This window comes from Sus scrofa, chromosome 1 (genome assembly GCF_054392235.1).
Source record: "Sus scrofa isolate SSC_HxYL_T2T_F1_AM1 chromosome 1, Sscrofa_HxYL_maternal_Yorkshire_Landrace_v2.0, whole genome shotgun sequence".
Taxonomy (NCBI): Eukaryota; Metazoa; Chordata; class Mammalia; order Artiodactyla; family Suidae; genus Sus; species Sus scrofa.
In genome coordinates, this window is record NC_139383.1 from 182,856,081 (window position 1) to 182,873,404 (window position 17,324).

General features: G+C 35.1%; 1 protein-coding gene across 29 annotated transcripts in view; it reads left to right on the forward strand.

Moving 5' to 3' along the window:
* LRFN5 (leucine rich repeat and fibronectin type III domain containing 5) overlaps positions 1–17,324 on the forward strand; it is a 271,495-nt gene that overhangs the window by 129,761 nt on the left and 124,410 nt on the right. For 19 of the 29 annotated variants that reach the window (XR_014817823.1, XR_014817799.1, XR_014817803.1 and 16 more), the window contains exon 2: positions 7,648–7,823. The exons of the other annotated variants lie outside the window; for them this stretch is intronic. The gene's annotated coding sequence lies outside the window, so the exon portion shown is untranslated. The remainder of the gene's footprint in view (positions 1–7,647; positions 7,824–17,324) is intronic. 29 annotated transcript variants of the gene reach the window in all.

Below are 17,324 nucleotides of genomic sequence, written 5' to 3' on the forward strand. Positions count from 1 at the left end.
CTGCCTCATCCTTAACTCCTACCCATTTTATTTAATTTTAAAAGAAATGTACTCATGTATTACTTGTATAATGAATATTAATGAACATATGGGACATGGACTTTCTCATCTACATATTAAAAATCATCTGGATTCTACATATTTCTGTATGAGTCAGAGTTTTGAAGAGAGTACATAATATACATTTTGAAATTGTTAAAATGTGTTTTAAATCTTCTTATGTTTAAGGGATGTACATTATTATGCTTTCTTTATGAAATCATTTCTGCAAGAGATAAGGTTGTGGAGGAAAGGAAATAATGAAAAGAGAGAGAGGTGGGGGGGGAGAAGCAGTGAGAGGGACAGAGGGAGGAGAGGTAGTGTAACTGAGAGCTTGCATATATGAAGGGTTTACTCATTTCTTTTTTCTCTTTTATTTTTATGACTGCACGTGCAGCATATGGAAGTTCCCAGGCTAGGGGTCAAATCAGGACTATTACTGAGGCCTATGCCACAGCCAAGGCAATGCCAGATCCTTAACCCACTGAGTGAGGCCAGGGATCGAACCCACATCCTCATGGACACTATGTCAGAGTTTTAACTTACTGAGCCACAATGGGAAGTGTTTGAGTGAACTGATACATCACTGAACAGAATGGTCAGAGATCAGATGGAGACAAAGCACCAATGTGGACTAATCCTAAAGATCTGCTGCCTCATCCTGCTATGAAGCTTTCTTGGTACTCTGAAGAAGGAAGTGGGAAGAACAAAATCAGGTAGAAATAGGTTGAAAATAGGCTGAAATGCAGAGGGTTTTGATTTATATAAGCTACAAACTCTTTTTATACTGCCAAGTTATAGTATTTGGACAGGTGCACTGCTCACATAAACAAGTGTGTGCGTATGTCTGATATACAAGTAGCATTCAGGATGGTACTATGATATAGATATTATAACCATTTTAAAACTAAGACACAAAAGTTTCAAGTAAATCAGGAGTCAAAGAAGACAAGAAGGGAGGGAGGAAAGGAATGGAGAGAAGGAAGGGAGGGAAGCAGGAAAGGGAGAGAGAAAAGAAGAAAGGAGTGAGGGAGGAAAGAAGGAAACACTGTATGTAGAGATACATAGATAAACATTGTATTGATAAGAACGTACTGATTTTTCTTTTTTAAAACATTTATTGAGATTTAGTTGATTTACAATATTGTGTTTAATTTCTGCCATATAGCAGAGTGACTCAGTTATACGTATACATATTCTTTTTCATATTCATTCAAATTAGGGTTTATCACAGGATACTGAATATAGTTTTCATATAATAGTTTGCATCTGCTAATCCTAAATTCCCAATCCTTCCCTACCCTTCCCTTGGCAACCATAGGTCTGTTCTTTATGTTTGTGAGTCTTTCTGTTTTTCAGGCATGTCCATTTGTGTTTATATTTTAGATTCCACATTTAAGTTATCATGTATTTGTCTTTCTTTTTCTGAATTACTTTGCTTAGTTGATAATCTCTATGTTCATCCTTATTGCTGCAAAAGGTGTTATTTCATTCTTTTTAATGGCTGAGTAATATTCCAGTTGCGTGTGTGTGTGTGTGTGTGTGTGTGTGTGTGTGTGTGTGTGTGTGTGCCTATATACTATATCTTTATTCATTCATCTGTTGATGGACATTTAGGTGATTTCCATATTATGGCTATTGTAAATAATGCTACTATGAACATAGGGATGCATGCATCTTTTCAAATTATGGATTTGTCTGGGTATATACACAGGAGTGGGATTGATGGATCATATGGCAACTCTACTTTTAGTTTTTTGAGAAACCAATATACTGTTTTCCATAGTGGCTGCACCTGTTTACATTCCTACCAACTGTATAGGAGGGTTCCATTTTTCTCCATACCCTTTCCTGCACTTATTATTTATAGACTTTTAAAAAATGGCCACTCTGACAGGTGTTAGGTGGTACCTCATTGTAGTTTTGCATTTGCATTAGCGATGATGAGCATCTTTTCATGCACCTTTTGGCTATCTCTATGTCTTCTTTGGAGAAATGTCTAATTTAGCTCTTTTGCCTATTTTTAATTGGGTTGTTTGATTTTATTTATTATTGAATTGTATGAGCTATTTGTATATTTTGGAAAGTAAGCCTTTTTCAATCATATTATTTGCAAATATTTTCTCCCATTTTGTAGATTGTCTTTTTGTTTTGTTTGTGGTTGCCCTTGCTGTACAGAAGCTTGTAGGTTTGATTAGATCCCATTTATTTATTTTTGCTTTTATTTTTGTTGCTTTGGGAGACTGACCTAGGAAAACATTGATACAATTTATGTCAGAGAATGTTTTGCCTATGTTCCCTTCTAGGAGTTTTATGATGTCTTGTCTTAGGTTTAAGCCTTTAAGCCATTTTGAATTTGAAATTCTGGGTCTTTTATGGTTCCATATAAAGTTTTGGATTTATTTTCTAGTTCTGTGAAAAATATCATGGTTACATTGATAGGTACTGCATTAAATTTCTAGATTACTTTGAGGCATATGGCCATGTTAACAGTATTAATTCTTCCAATCCAGGAGCATGGAATATCTTTCCATTTCTTTGAATTCTCTTAAATTTCCTTGATTAATGTTTTGTCTTTCTCAGCATATATGTCTTTTACTTTCTCTGATATTCTCCTTTAATTGAAAGATTGCTAACATGACACACTGACATGAACAATATGTAACCATAATATCTGTCTGCTGACCTTTTCCAAATCACTAAGAATAACAAGAATGTTGCATTTTATTTTTCCTTGTGCTAAGTGAACAGAGTAGGACTGACATTTATATTGTGAGAGCAGACCGTGATTTAGGACAGGAAAATGTAAAGGATGATTATCTCACTTCACCAAAGGGTGAAGATGTGCCACTCAAAGTTATCTTTAAAAAGAAAAAAGGAAGTTTCCTGAACTTTGAAATTTACAGAAGTTTGAAGAGAACTTTGAGCAAAGAAAATTTATCTTGTGAAAGATTTGTATAATGAAGTTTTTCTGCTGCTACTTTGGATTATTTTGATCCTGTCATGTAAGAAAATATTAGTTATGCAAGGACAAAAACTTCATTAGCTCTATAATCTCCATTGGGCCTTACTTTACATTTCTTTTATTTATTTTTATATAACAGTCTTGCAAACAAAATCTAGTACATAGACTTTTTTTAAAAGTCAAATTGGGATAACATTTAATTTCCTCACTAAATTGGTTATTAATTTAGTATCTGTTGTTTATGGTGAAAATTCATTATGTTAAATTATCATTATGAAATTTAGTGAATGAGTTCTTTAAAAAAACTGCAAAGCCAACCACCACCTCTACCCAGCCTCTGCCCCTTCCGAAAAGCCCTTCACCTTGGGTTGTATCTTACTGAAATATAGCATCACTTGAAGTTATTTTCTTGAATTGTTAATGGGAAATTGCAAATGCAGTAATAAAATTTTTAGGTCACCAAGATTTATGTTTTATTTAACTGCCGCACTCTTGCTATTAGAGGAGAGGAATGATTAGTTGTTCTCATTTACAATGTGACATTTACATTAAGCAATAAATGCTCTAGTGGTGCATTAATTTATTTATCATATGATGCTAGATGTGTATAATAATTTGCAAACATTTTCCTATAGCTAAGTACATGATACTACACTTTTATCCAATAATACAAATGCATTTCCATATTCAATCAGTGCCTCTAATTTAATTTTTAAATTAGATTTAGCAGTGCTGGTGATGAGGCAAGCTTGCTTTAGTAATAGTATTTATATGAATCCTTCTGAATATTTATGTATTTAAAAAACTCATTTATGTGAAGTAATTTCCAATTTTATTCTATATTTCTTGTCCATTTGTTAAAGCTATTTGTTTTAATATAATAGCATTTCTTATGCTGTGGTGTAATTTTTGGAGTGCACTAAATATCATGGCCATATTATGCCAAACAATATATTACATAACTTTTATTAAATAAATGACTAAATGAATTGCAGTGAAACCCATATGATTCATTTATTCACATTTGTGTCCAAACAGCTGACATTTGCATCATGTAGATCAAACATCTAAATGACTACACGTTTAAATTTAATCATTTTCAACACAAGGAAAACAGCTATGGACTAATGTAAAACACCTCCCTCATATTATCTTTTATAGAAGAGATAAGATGAGAAAGATAGGCAATGGCATCATCTGGTGGATCTGTAATTGTTCAAACTCTGAATAGTTAAATATTTCAAGGTTTTCCTTAGTGTGCAATGGGTTAAAACCTAGGGCAACCTTAGGAAGAATTTCCCATGGGAAACAAAATTTTTGAATGCCTACAATGAATTAAGCACCATTCTTGGCACTTTCAGACATACCATGCTTTGAAAAAATTACTTCTTGTAGTATTGTTTTTGCATTCTACAAGTGGAAATTAAGAAATACTGTCATAGCTATGATTCCAATCCAGATTCATAAGACTTTAGTTGTGCCTTTACTGATAGTAAGATTCAAATCAAAATAACATGTTCAGACAACTGATTGATGGCAAAGTAATTGTAGAGGAGAAGGAAGTGCCATTGGGAGCTGGAGGGGGTCATAATTCTCAGTTGTTAAAAAGATATTCCCAAATAACTTCCAGAGTTTTACCCATATTTTCTGAGTTCAGAGTTTAGTACTGCCATTCAGTATCATTGTTTGAGGGAGAACCCTATTTCTTGGGAATACATGTGGTAAACAGTAGCAGTTGCCAAAGTTTCTAAGACTGGAAGAAAGCCAACATGGCAACAACTTGGAACTGAGGGACCGTTCAGAATTTCTCATAGGATATTTTATTTCAACATACTATCAAGAAGAAAAGGAAATCTTTCTAAGGTCACACAGGAAAATTGCTTTATTAGAATCCTGATTCAGAATATCCTGTTTTTAGCATTTCACTTGGCAAAATATGTGGACTTAAAAAAAGAAAAAGAAATAGCACCTTATTTTGTTTAAAACTATAGACTCTATAGTGGTTTTCTGAATCTTTCACTTAAATTTTGAGATGTTAAGAGCATTGATTTGAACTAAGATAGCCTTGGTGAGACCTGTAGCTTTGCCAGGGTCTAGCTCTGTGTCCTCGCTCAAGGTTTCTTGATTTATCTCTATCCCAGCTTTTGTTAATAGCATTGTATATGAATACATATTTTCCTCATTTGATTTTTGATTTGCATAACACATATTTTTTGGTAGCCAGCAAATAGTAAGTGAGTAATAAAAGATAGTATAATAATAAGAAAAAAACTTATCCTTAATAAGTTATGTAACCAAACATGTAAGAACTTTCTCTGGGGAATTTGAATTAGATACAATTGTATCAGTTTCTATGCTTAATCATTGGAAATTTTTATGCTTTGCTGTCATAATGAACTAATATAAAGCATAATTATGAATTCAAATTTATTCTTGCTGTAATAAATCATCTTGGTTTACTACAGAGAAGTGAAAATAATCAGTTTCAAAAATAGTGAGTTTTTTTTTTATTTTTTGCTTGCACATTTTAGTTCTAGGAATTTATTATACTTTTTCCAGGAATGTAATATACTGTTCCTTCGCCTGTGTTCAGAGATACATGTGTGTGGACATTTGTTTTATCACTTTTATAATAAAATCCTGGGAATGATAATTTTCAATTGGGGCATATTATAAGCAGATTATGTTTTATGCATATGATGGGTATTGCTTGATAGAATAGATGGGGTTGATGATAGAAAATAGAAATGAATTAATCTCTCTGACATTAAATGAAAGGAATAAAGCATCATACAATATTCTTATATATGTATAAGAATCTACACACATACACACATAGGAATGAAATATTTCAGAGAAATGTTCTGAACTGTGAAATTTGTTCTTTCTGATGGGGATATATCTCATTTTAAAGGGTGATTTACTTCTGGGTTTCTTTTTTTTTTTTTTTGTCTTTTTGTCTTTTCTGGGGCCGCTCCCGCGGCATATGGAGTTTCCCAGGAGTAGGGGTCTAATTGGAGCTGTAGCCACGGGCCTACACCAGAGCCATAACAATGTAGGATCTGAGCCGCATCTGCGACCTACACGGCAATGCCAGATCCTTAACCCGCTGAGCAAGGCCAGGGACCTAACCCGCAACCTCATGGTTCCTAGTCGGCTTCGTTAACCACTGAGCCACAACAGGAACTCCTACTTCTGGATTTCTTACAGTTTTATTATCTGTATATAAGTGTAAAAATTAGTTTAAAATATTCATGGAATATTTTATGGACATATGATTGATTTATATCTGTATATGGGGGTTATATCTGATTTATTCTAAATTTTATAACATCTTTATTTTATAATAAATATGCATGTTTAAAATAGCATTGATTGACAGATTCATAAAAATAATTTGAAATAGGAGTTCCCTTCATGGCTCAGTGGTTAACCAATCCGACTAGGAACCACGAGGTTGCGGGCTCAATTCCTAGCCTCGCTCAGTGGGTTAAGGATCCAGTGTTGCCATGAGCTGTGATGTAGGTCGCAGACACAGCTCAGATCTCATGTTTCTGTGGCTGGGGCATAGGCCGACAGCTTTAGCTCTGATTAGACCCCTAGCCTCGGAACCTCCATATGACACAGGGAGCCAAAAGAAAGAACAAACGAACGAAAGTCCTAATTATTGGGTATCTCAGGACATGAAATCACTCTCTCAAATTTTGGCTTTATAAGATAATTCACACATCTTTATAAATGGAGATAGTAGAAGTAATAAACTAAACCCAGTGATCCTTGTATCATCTGTCTGTTTTTTTACCCTACCCTTTGGAATTGTGTTACTCCTCACCATTGCTTCTGCATATAAAGTAAGTTGTAGCCAAAGTAAAATCAAATTGCTTTTATTCATTTCAGGAACATTTTTTAAAATGTAGCCTATTTCTACATTAAAAATGACAGTGATTGAATATCAGTTGGTGGTATTATATAGATCTTAGGGGAAAGAAAGTTAAATATTGTGTCTCATAGAACTAGATTGATTATTATTTAGATTGACACAAACCCTCAGAAACAGGTAGAAATAAGCAATCTTCTGACATGAAGTTAAAATACAAATGGTACATCTATGTATTTCCTCCATAGATTTATGGGTTGAAATAAATGGATTTGGTCTATTTAAGAAAAAAAAAAAAAAAAAAAAAAAAACAGCAACATGACAAAAGTATTCACTTTATGAGTGTAAGACTCCTGAGATTCATTCACTGCTGCACCTCCCACGTCAGGAATCAGTACTTAGGAAGTGATGATGAGAATTTGTTGACTTACACAATTTATTTAACATTAGCTTGTAAGTTGAATTAATTGAAATATAAAGAAAATTGAACTATGATGTATCTTTTGATTGTTTAAACTGTTTTCAATTAGGAGATAAGAAAACTTCCCAAACTGAAAAGCAGAGTGCTGATCTATCTACCGGAATGAGAGTGTATTGCACATTCCACTAGAAGGCCTTATTATGCAAGTCTATTTTAAATTCCTGTTTAGTGATATTCCTGATATAGTTTGAGATGGATTACACAGTTAACAGGAGCTATATTTTTCAAAGATACTTCCTAAATATATTTTAAAATACTTTTTTTTTGTGCTTATCTCCTTTGAAGTGTCCCTGAAACCATTCTGCCAGGTGTTGGGAAGATATGTAGTAGCTGAGCACCCTTACTTCTGTCACCATCCTCAGAATCAACTTTGGAGATGCTTTCACCCTGTCCGCCTTCTGCAGCAGCCCGGCAGAGTGCTGACTCCTTCTTGGTGGTGAGGAACTCTTCAGGCTCCAGAAGTAAGCTGATTGCATTCAGTTTGATCATCGCGAGTGGGTTTAAAAACCCTTAGCAGAGGGGATTCCCTTGTGGCCTAGTGGGTTCAGTACCTGGCATTGTCACTACAATGGCTTGGCTGCTGTGGAATGGGTTCTATCCCTAGACCAGGAACTTCCATATGTTGCAAGTAGAGTCCCCCAAAAAATGCTCAGGGGAGCCTAACTAGAAAACACACAAATTAATATACAAGTTAAAAACCAGCATTGGGGATTTCCCATTGTGGCTCAGCAGTAATGAACCTAACTAGTATCCATGAGGTTGTAGGTCTGATTCTTGGCCTCACTCAGTGGCTTAACGATCCAGCATTGTCACTGCAATGGCTTGGCTTGGGTCACTGCTGTGGCACAGGTTTGATCCTAGGCCTTGGAACTTCCATGTGACCGGCCAGGTGCAGCCAAAAACAACCAAACCAAACCAAACAAGGAGTTCCCTTTGTGGCTTAGCAGCTTAAGAGCCTTTCCAGTATACATAAAGATGCAGGTTCGATCCCTGGCCTTGCTCACTCGGTTAAGGATCTAGTGTTGCCATGAGCTGCAGTGTAGCTGCACCTGCTGCTAGGATGCTGTGGTGCAGGCTGTCACCTGCAGCTCCAATTCGACCCCTCGGCTGGGAACTTCCATATGCTGCAGGTGTGGCCCGAAAAAGAAAAAAGAAACCAATATCATTCTTCACTGATTATCTTGTTTATTTTTTAAGTCATATCTTTCTAAAGATATGTGTGGTCTACCATATTGTATGTTGACAACCTATATCTTTATGGAATTTTCATGTGTCTTCATAACATATTTATAGCCTTGAGGCATAGTCAAGGGAAAGATTAAAATAGTGTGTGCATGTGAATAATCAAATTCGGAATGATCAATTACTTTATTGAAGTTGCTTGGCTCATGATTTATGAAGATGGAATAAAATCCCTGGGTTTTTTGATTCTTAAAAGTCAAGTGACACAACACTGTAAACCAGTTATAATGGAAAAAAATAAAAATCATTATATTAAATAAATAAATAAATAAATAATTTCCATGCCTAAAAAATAAAAGGTCAAGTGCTCTTTCCAGGCCTTTGATCTCTCCTTCCACATGTAGAATGAGGAAGTGGTACTAGAAATAGCACTTTTCCTGATTGGTTGATTTACTGGATAACATGTTCTCTGTCACTGAAGGACAGTTGTGGGAGCCTATAAATATGCATACTGAAAAACTAGGGAAAAGTGAAATCAGATATAGGAAAATTTACTGAAATCAGAGGACATAAAGTATCTACAAATTGTATGACATAATGTGTTGTATATCATCCAAAACCAAATTCTCAGCTACTTGTTTATTTTTTGGCTTTTTAATTACAGGACAAATCAGGTAAGCATATCAATTACATGATTATTTATATTCAGATGATTTAAAAAGTAAAGACAATTTATTTGGAAAAGTTTAGACTTTCTTGGTCCATATGTAAGATTCTATTGTTTTGCCATTTTTCTAGTTTCCTCGGTTTAAATTTGACATGTTTCTCTTTTTCCTTCTTCCAAACACTTGATATAGGCATCTCTTGCTACTCTAAATGATATATTTGTGTCACAGTATGATCACACAGAAAATGATTACTGGTGCATTTTTATAGAGAGCAAAATTTCACATAGCCTAGATTGTCTATCAGTAATTAGGTGCTTAACATTTGAAATTTCCTTTAAGGGGATGGATATGAGATACCTAAAAATCTTTTATTTTGCATCATATTATAGTTTAGTATGCCAGAAATAGACTGGTCTGTGTCCTTAAGGAGACCATTGCTAAGAATTTATTTCTGAATCATCGTGCTCCTGTTGTATGAGACTTAAAACACGAGTTCCTGTTGTGGCTCAGTGGGTTAAGAATCTGACATAGTGTCTGTGAAGATGTGGGTTAGATCACTGGCCTCACTCAGTGGGTTAAGGATCCAGAGTTGCTGCAAGCTGCAGTGTAGGTCACAGATGCAGCTTGGATCCCACATTGCTGAGGCCCTGGCATAGGTCAGCAGCTGCAGCTGCAGCTCCAATTTGATGTCTTGTCTGGGAACTTCCATATGCCTTGGCCCTAAAAAGAAAGAAAGAAAAAAATTAAAATAGGCAGCCAGTATATTGTTGCTACTGCACTCAAAGTAATATGGAAGGGCTAATTTTAAGACATAAACAATTAGGTTATATTGAGGTTAATTCATTCACTGGTAACATAAAATGATGAGTCTTGAGTATGCAGAAGATAGATTACAAATCATTATTTTAGTGTAGGTTTTTTCTATGTTTATTTTATTACCTTGTGCTCTTTTCATACATGATTTCTTCATTTATCTTAAAAATTGTATTCATGGCTTTTGTCCTTGAGCTTTTCATTAAATTAAACAACTTGAGGAAGACATTCCAGGTTTTATACCTTTTAAGGAAATCAAGGACCTTGTCTAAGCTTAAAGGAATTTCGCACATTTCAAAGATGTAGAATTTATGGAGTTTGTTTCTTAAAGGCAACCCTACAAGAAATTCCAAAGTTTTTATCTGCCCCAACAGTTAATTAGATAATTAGTGATTTTTTTTGTTTTTAACGGGTAAGGCTGACTTTTTCTAAGTAAACATCTGATTTTATGAAAGCTGTTAACCAAGGAAATACATTTACTGACATGGATTCCCTAGTGTAAATCACAAGAATTAGTAAATTCAACTACATTTTCATTTACTGTTAGCTATAATCAAGACCAAAGGATTTACTTAATTAACCTGGCAACAGAAGGCTAAACAGAAATAATTTATATATTGAAAACGACTCTTCTGAGTTAACGCTTAATTCAATTTTTTAATTACCAGTCCATTAGTCTGTAAAAGTAGAACCTCCTTTTCCCTTTTTATTTTTTTCTTTGGAGTAACATTAGGCTGAAAGTCTTGCATGGAATTAATCACACTTAAAAAAGAGAAAGTAAATACATTCCTAATTAGGTTCCTCAAATTTCAAATAGCTCATTGAAAATTCATAGCACATCCATTAAAATCCCTTTAAAAAACTAAATGGGATACTGAGAACTTTCTTAGAGGAAGCAATGAATGGAGAAGTAGTTTAATAATGAGGCAATGCAATGCCCCTTTGTTATTGGCGCAGGACTGTTGAGGTGGTGCTGGTTGTTATGATAGTTATTTTTCTCACTGTGGCATTTTCAGTTAGTCTTATCCAGCAAGTAGTACTTTTGTTTGTGATTAGCTAAATCACAGATAAGTTTAAAGAATAAACAGTAATGTCTGAACAGGAAATATGCATGCTTGTGTTAATATGTATATATTTATCTAGAGGTAATTTTCTCTGCAAGTAACAACAATGACAATAACTCTGCAGGTCTAGTATGCCTTCTAAATATTAAGGTATCCTTAATGACATTAAATATATAGTATTTAACATTTTTAAATACTTTGATTTTTCCGAAAAATAAATTCCTCTGTGTTTAGGCTTGTAAATTATCAACTCTAAGAACATTAATCCCCTTGTCATAATAATGACCAAGATATTATCATTTGACACTTTCTAGTTCTTTTTAATAAACGTTAATTCATTTGATTATTATACTATTTCTATGAAGTAGTTTTAAAAATTTGAATATGTTCTCAACCAGTTTTTTTTACGCTTAGTATCTTTAGGTATATATGTATACACTTGAAAGCATTTCAGATACTTGGGCTACAGAAACATAGATGGAGAAATAGAGTTATTGATAGGAAAAAGCAATATGCTAACTGTAATTGTTAAAGTGGTGAATAAATTAAGTTCAATAATCCTGACGGAGAGTAAACATGTTATATCACGCCTTGCTCATTTTAAGAGGAAGAGAGAATAAAACATTCTTAAAGAAAGCAAACTTTATAATGACTCTCATTTATGTACTCAGTGCCAGTCAATTCCAAATTGATTCACCTAATATCTAATTAACACATTGCAAACAAAACTCTATCATTCTTGAGCTTAGTACATGGCATTATCATATACCTGAAAAAAATAAAAATCATCTTGTCAGCTTTCTCATTCATCCCACAATTTCATCACCTAATCTGGTCATATTTACCAATAAAATTTTTTCTTGAATTTATCCACTTTTCTCCATTTGGGACCATCAGTACCCTGGTACCAACTGCCATGATTTCTCCCCTGGGATACTCTAGAGGTCTCCTAAGTTATCTACTCGTGTCCGCTAATGTACCTATTTTGTCCATACGTAGTTAAGAGAGCATAACAAAAATGCAACGGTGAGGTGACATCCATCTCTAAAGACCATTCACCTTATAACATAGACCAGGTGCTGCCCTGAGCTCACTAAATTTTGTAAATGCTCTCAACTGGTCCTACACCATGCTCCCTCCCTTCCCTGAATTCCAGATGCAGACGCCATTCAGTGCTTCCTCCCTGTTACATGACATCCCACTGAGGTCTTTGCACAAGGTTGTTTCTCCCTAAGTGGATCACCATCCCCCATCTCCTTCTTGCTGATATCTCCACACAGTACCTGCTTTCTGAAAGAAGCCGTTCTTACCCCACCTGACCTTTTATTATATGGTCTCAAATAGCACTGTATAACTGGAATTCATTAAAAGGTTATGTTTCTTCGTGCAGTCATCTGACTAATATTGACTTCCCTTCCAGATTGTAAGCACTATAAAGTCACAATCCATGTCCATTTTGCTCCACATTGAGACATCGCCCCCCCCCCCTTTTTTCTTTAGGTGTTGTGAACACAGGCATAGAGCCCATCTCATTCTGTGTGTGTGTGTATGTGGTGTGTGTTTTAAGAGAGAAAATCCCTGAGACATGAAAAAAAATCACTGGAGTATCAGGGAGGGAAAATTATAATAGACAGGAAATGTTACTGGAAAATTAGTGCTTAAATTTTGACTTTCTCCCAACTTTTGTTGCTGTTGTTATTTTGTTGTTTCCCTTTCTTTAGTGGCTTACTGAGATACTTTTTGTTACAACTAAGTGTCATGGCATTTGTTGTAAAAAGTTCCTGAAATTCAGAGTTCCCATCAAGGTGCAGCAGAAACGAATCTGACTAAGAACCCTGAGGTTGAGGGTTTGAGCTCTGGCCTCGCTCAGTGGGTTAGGATAAGGTGTTGCTGTGAGCTGTGGTGTAGGTCACAGCCTCGGCTTGGATCTGATGTTGCTGTGGTGTAGGACAGCAGCTACAGCTCCGATTGAACCCCTAGCCTGGGAGCCTCCATGTGCTGCGGGTGCGGCCCTGAAAAGACCAAAAAAAAAAAAAAGAAAAAAAAGAAAAAAAGTTCCTGAAATTCTCATTCTACTGACAAGAACCAGACCTCTATTTCTAGAACTAAGAACCTTGCAAGTAGTGGCGTAAGCTTGTGTTACTTCTATACTAATAATGGTGAATGTTAAATATAAATGATTCACTGTTTAAATATGTCAAATCCAAGGCATTGATTGGTAAAGTATAGGAAACTTCTGTCATATGAAACATGAGCATTTTTTGCTTTTATTTTAGAAAAGAAAGATTCCAAGGACATCAACTGAGACAAAAAATATTTAAGTATTGACCATTAGATTTCTTTGTTTTTGCATTTTCGTGTTGTCAAAGCGTGACCCATTTACTGTGGGCTCACCATTCACAGTGTCTGGTTTTCCATTGCCCTTTACTGCTGCACTCCCCTCTTTGTAGTAGCCTCAGCACCGTTCTTCAGTGCTGTTGGATAGGTGATGGATCAAGAGCCTGTCCTTGCTGTTATAAAGCGGGTGCATATGAATCCAACAGAAATTGTTGTCTAAGGAATTATAAATTGGTAGGAGAGGTAAGGGTGTTGAAATGCAGAAAGAACTACCAGAAGATAGTGATGAAAAGCTATACATGGGCATGTTCAGCAGAAAAACAGTTTACTTGCCTTTGAGATTATGCCAATGTAATTGTTATGAGAAGTGGAATTTGTCTGGATGTCAGAGATAGGTTTCAACCTTGGACTGTTGTTGTTAATGTGCTGATGTGTTGTCTCATTTACATAAAAATTCTAGAAGCTAGAACGAGAATGCAGAGTTCTCCCCAAAGCCCTTAAGTAATGACACCAAAATTAAAAATGCCTTGGCTGGCGGTGCTTGATGTAGAAAGGCCTGTGCTCTCTCTGCCTCCTGTTAGTGTTGGCCCTGTGCATAGTAGCACTGTAGCTCTTACTGTGAAGGGTCTTGGGAAGGAAGAGGTCTGAACAAAAGCTTATCTTTAAGAGGTAATGAATATTTTACCTCTTTAGGACCAGAAGAGGTTGATGTCATGTGAAGAGTACTCCTGGCAATGGATAGTCGATGCATGGTAACAATCTTAATGGCAAAGCATGGGCTGTGAAACCCATTGGAAAAAATCCAATTTGTACCCACTCAGCCTAAGTTATTATCCCAGTTATTATGATGAGCACTCTGTTACATGGACTATGCAGTTAACCTCCCTTATGTTGCTCTGCTCTGTACTAGGGGTATTTTAACATAGGTCAGATTAAGAATTCTCTGAGTAAACTGAAGCATCTGTCCATCAGTATTAAATAGAATATGGGAGACTTTACAGCAGGGGAAAATTTAGCAGTACAAAGACTTCTTTTAGAAAAACAAAACAAAACATGATTTTCCATGGGAAGAAACTCACAGGCTAGGATAAAATATGTATGCTAGACTGATCATAAACACTAACTTAATGCTACTAGTAATATAATATGAAGGGAAGAAACAATGAGTGAAATGTATTTTTAGAATTACATGGAAGAGTTCCCGTTGTGGTGCAGCAGAAACTAATCCCATTAGGAACCATGAGTTTGTGCGTTCAATCCCTGGCCTTGCTCAGTAGGTTAAGGATCCGGCATTGCCATGAGCTGTGGTGTAGGTTGCAGACATGGCTCAGATCTGGCGTTGCCGTGGCTGTGGTGTAGGCCAGTGGCTACGGCTCCAATTGGATCCCTAGCCTGGGAACCTCCATATGCTGCAGGTGTGGCCCTAGAAAGACCAAAAAAAAAAAAAAAAAAAAAAAAAGAACTACATGGAAAGACACATAAAAATCGGTGACTTTATAGACATAGCCTTACTAGCTGACAACATTAATAGTATAAGAAATCCTAGAGTCTTGATTTTAAAATCAGCTCACTTAGATCATACACTTAACTTAGATAATATAGACTTGACACCAAAATATTTAGTATCTGAATGTTTGAGAACATCACTGATGCTGAAAACATTTTATAACCAAGAGGGGATAAATAAAGGACACCACTGGGGATGCAGATAAGCAAGAAGTACCCTATGAGTTCCTCTCAAATGATAACCTCTTCCATCACCCTTGGTTACGTATGTAAAGCTGAATGGGTGATGACTGTGACCTTGCAGGGTGATGGCTTGATCTCATTTATCTAATGGCTTAATGGACTATTGGGAATATGCAAAGTGTAACTTGACATTAAAAAGGCATTTTCTGTGTATTTGTATGGTAAAAGAGCAGGCACATAAGATTGTATGGCAACTAAGAGTGAAAGTTTGTAGCTGAGGTGAAAGCAACCTTTGTTTCAAATGATAACCTCTTCCATCACTCCTGGTTACGTATGACACCCTCTTAGTGTCAAGCAATTATTATTATTATTATTATTATTATTATTTGTTGTTGTTGTTGTTGTTGTTGTTTTAGGGCCACACCTGCAGCATATGAAAGTTCCCAGGCTAGGGGTCAAAATCAGAGCTATAGCTGCCAGCCTACACCACAGCCACAGCAATGTGGGATCCAAGCTGCATCTGCGACCTATACTGCAGCTCATGGCAACACTGGATCCTTAATTCACTGAGTGAGGCTAGGGATTGAACCCTGTCCTCATGGATACTAGTCTGGTTCTTTTCCACTGAGCCACAATGGGAACTCCAAGCTATTCTAAATCTACAATAAGAATCTGGCTTTCTTTGTGATCACTTGCATGCAAATATGGATTACTATGATAAATCCTGAAGCTTTAACATACTGTTTAATATCTGAAAAACAAATAACCTTTTAATACCTGCTTACGTATTTATATCTTGAAGATAGGCTTCCAATTACAGACAAATGAGTGCCTCTTAGATTATTTCAATACCTAGTATAATAATGATTCTAACAGAAGTAATCCATAGTTGAAAACATGCATTCATTATTTATAAAGTGATGGAAAGATAAACTTTTCCATGGTAAGAATTCTCTGCTTAAAAGAGGGGACTGAAAAGGAGAGGCTGACAAATTACAAGTAATTTAGTAAAATATTTTCATTCTGTCAAGGTTATATTGTGAAGAACTTTTCAATATTTCCTGTATACATCTTGAAATGAAGTGATAGAATCTCAAAATTTTAGGCCAGGTTTAATTAAAGAATAACTCTATGTGTACCAATTACTGTGATAATGAGAGTGAAGCCATAACATTCATGGGTTTTATTGCTATAGTTATATGTAAATGTCCCCCTTCTGGAAACTTGTATCTAGGAATGAGTCACATAACAGTGAGCCCATCAGACAGCCAACAGCTGAATCACTTCTTGGATGTGTCATCTATTTATCATAACATACAAGTAACTTTTATTAAAGGTATAGCAAGATTCTTTAAACTTCCTCAGTAATACTTTGCTATATTTCATGGTAGTTTCACAGTGGTATCCTGATTTCTAACTATTTGGAGATGAAATTCATATATAAGATTCCTCATGCAGTTGTATAGGATATTTATGTAAGGAGATCTATAATGCCCATTATGAAATATATGAAAAAATAAGGAAGCCATTGAAGAAAATATCAAGTAAGTATGTAGCAATCCTCAAGTCTAACTCATTTCTAAACATTCTTGGTAGTAGCCTTATAGTTTATTTTTGCCACATACCCATGTGACCAAATAATATTTCATTCTTATATATTTTAAACCTTGGAAACTATCACATCTATCCTCTATACCCAGGCAGGTATTTTGTTCAAATATATTTTTCTTATGCCTTTATTTTTTAGAATATTTCTTGAATCATATTCAGAAAAAAGTCTAGATATTAAGAAAATGGTAACATTAGTCTATAAGCTGTACAGCTCAATGAAAAACTAATCTAATCCAAATAAACTGAAAGACCATCTATTTATACATTTTGTAGTACATTTTATGCAAGATATTCATATGAGAAACAGCAAAGATCAGGGATTTACTTTAAAAATACACATATCAAAAACATTAAAAATAATTAGAATGGCAATTTCCAGGCACTGGAAATCCTTCTGAAGAAAAGTTAGTTATAGAGATTTGTATCTTATTTTACTTTTTCAGTATTAGATATGTTTTGATATGCTGCAGTTCCCTGCAAATTAGTAATCTTTGTTTAGGACATATGAGAATTTTCACTTCACTGGAATATAGATTAACTAGCATTCCGTACTCATTCTGAATAAATTAAGTTTACTAAAAACTGAAAATAAGAATAA